The 2,931-nt window shown below is 41.0% G+C and overlaps 1 pseudogene; it reads right to left on the bottom strand.

The window, feature by feature from the left end:
- Positions 1-1,423: 1,423 nt before the first annotated feature.
- LOC120868000 lies at positions 1,424-1,523 on the bottom strand (annotated as a pseudogene).
- Between the last annotated feature and the right edge of the window lie 1,408 nt (positions 1,524-2,931).

Below are 2,931 nucleotides of genomic sequence, written 5' to 3' on the forward strand. Positions count from 1 at the left end.
ACCTTTCCATCAAAAGAGTTTGTATTTTGTAACTCAACCATTCTATCTCTAGAAACTTATACCAACAAAATACTAAAGGGCTGTTCATCCCAACCCAGCTGGAAAAAAAATTAACTGTCTAGTAAAGTGAATTGGCTAAAGTTTGAGAAATGGTATAAAAATACACTGGACAATGAGATACTATGCAGAGACTGAAAAGCATATATTAGCAAAATATTAAATTACATGGGAAAGTGGTAAATACCTACATACAACTATGTTTCGAGATGGCAAAAGTAAATTATAGTCAGTAGGTGGGTTGTTTTTTTATACTGAGAATGCAGTCATTTATTATTTTTATCTAAAAATATAAAACTTAAAATATGTATAATTCCAAGTAAGTCTGTATGTGGGTGCACGTGTGTGTATAAGAGTAGTGATATGGACGTTATTAATGTGCTCTTTTTCTTTTGCATTTCTGAGCACATGTTCTTTGCCCTGCTAAGCCAAGGTGTTCATATGCTTGGGAGATTAGGATTTGTTACAAAGGATTTTAAAGAAAAAAATGTACTAATATTAGACTTCTGTGTGATATGTGGGATTAGGTAGCAAGAAAGATTATTATTGTGAGAAAGAATGTCCCCATATTCCTTCATCTCTTCACTAGAATATAAAAAATCCCAGCTTGCAGAATTGCCCTGTAGTGTAGGAACAGAACCTTCTATCTATAGTGGCTGTCACTCCAGTGGAGCAGGCAATTGAGACACAAGGGAATTAGAAGAAAAAACAATTTATTGTCAAGGGAATAATGGCAGGAAGGGAAGGGAAGAGAGATGTTGGTCCTGTTTTCTCTCTCCAGGCAGACTGCATCCAATAAGGGGGTACATGTTAGCGAAAAGGGGGTGCAGCTCTGTCCCCTACTCCCTATTAGAAGGCTGCTTCCCAAGCTGTCCCTTGCCAATCTGGGGTACAACTATATCAACACAAGTGTGGCAGGACAGTGTGGTCAGGCAGCAAGAGACTCTGAGATTTCACTTCTCAGCCACTCTGTTCCTGGTAGCAGGGATGCTGGGCTGATGGGATGGTCATGGCAGGATGAGAAGACCCTCCTTAAAGTCTAGGAGAGCACCCACGTGAACTGGCCTGATGTAGAGAGACTCACTTATTTGTTACTTAGCAGTAGCTGCTGTGAGAGGCTGTAGGTAGAGATGTCCCTCAGCTCTAACAAAGCCAAGGGAAAGACAGAACACATCTTCACAGCTGCAGATTTCAACCAAGAAGGTGCACGGGGTAAGTTCCAGCACAGGGGACAGTGCTCTGGAAACCAGTGTCTGAATGAGTCCACACATTACCCTGGGTTGTTAACTTTGCAAAGTCTCTTTTATTCTACAATTGCCCCTCATCTCATTTGCTGAACAGTCATTTGTCCTACAAAATTCTTTGTATTCTGGATTTGGCTTGCACGAATTTGTGTGTCATCCTTGCACAGGGGCCATGCTAATGTTCTCTGTATTGTTCCAATTTTAGTATATGTGTTTATTCATGGTGGCAATTATTTCATTTCTCTACCCCTACTGTTTCCTTTAAGCTGGTAGTTAGATCTGGAGATTTGATATTTAGCAATGCTAACGTTGAAAAGTGGATTCTGATATTGCCAGCCTGATTCATAAATTCACCAACAACCTTTCGAATATGATTTTGCATCTGCTGTTAATTCATTCTGTCATTCCTTCTGAACACATTTGCTGATATTCTTCCATAGAAAGGATTTCTACCTCATCAACTGTTTGGTTACCCTGAAATAGCTTATATGGAAAAGGCAGGATTCATGCTTTATTTCCCCTCTTTATTGGTTTTCTAGGTAATAAATTGGTATACTAGCAACATCCAGTGGTGATTGATGAGGTTCTGTTTTCTTATTCTTTGTCAGTATTATTATAAACACATGGATTTACATGTTGTGGATGGTTTTATGTGTTTCAGTCAGTTACAGTCATGATTCTTTTCCTTGTTCAAATTTTCCCATCTTTGGTCAGTGAGAGCCCCTTCATTTTGAATCCTGTGTCCTTTTGACAGAACTATTTATCTTCAAAAGTGTCCTAATTTTCTGGCTTAGCAAAATGTCTCAAGACCATCATCCCATACATTTCTTGCCCTGGAACTCTCTCTAAGTCGCTCAGTCGTGTCCAGCTCTTTGCAATTCCATGCACTGTAGCTAGGCTCCTTGGTCCATGGAATTTTCCAGGCAAGATTGTTGGAGTGGGTTGCCATTTCCTTCTCCAGGGGATCTTCCTGACCCAGGGATTGAACACAGGTCTCCTGAATTGCAGGCAGATTCTTTACCATCTGAGCCACCAGGAAAGCCCGGGAACTAGACACAGCCATTTCTCCAGACAGTCTGGGGTCCTCTTAGTGGAGAATAGTACTTAGAAACAATGATCTTGATGATGGGAGGTCTTGTTGCTACTAGGTTGTCGATGTTTCTAGCCCTTTTTAGTGGACAGCACTCAGAAATACATATTTCATGCTGCTACTGCTAAGTCGCTTCAGTCGTGTCTGACTCTGTGCGACCCCATAGACGGCAGCCCACCAGCCTCCGCCATCCTTGGGACTCTCCAGGCAAGAACCCTGGAGTGGGTTGCCATTTCCTTCTCCAATGCATGAAAGTGAAAAGTGAAAGTAAAGTCGCTCAGTCGTGTCCGACTCTTAGCGACCCCATGGACTGCAGCCCACCAGGCTCCTCCGTCCATGGGATTTTCCAGGCAAGAGTACTGGAGTGGGGTGCCATTGCCTTTTCTGACATATTTCATAGTAAGAGACAAATAGATAATGAGTTCATACTGATGTTTCCTGTATAATTTATTATTGCAAAATACCATAATAAATTTTACCATATAAACCATTTTAAAATGTATAGCTTTGTGACATTAAGTACATCCCGGTTGTTCTGCA

This window comes from Oryx dammah, unplaced genomic scaffold, assembly GCF_014754425.2.
Source record: "Oryx dammah isolate SB20612 unplaced genomic scaffold, SCBI_Odam_1.1 HiC_scaffold_1, whole genome shotgun sequence".
Taxonomy (NCBI): Eukaryota; Metazoa; Chordata; class Mammalia; order Artiodactyla; family Bovidae; genus Oryx; species Oryx dammah.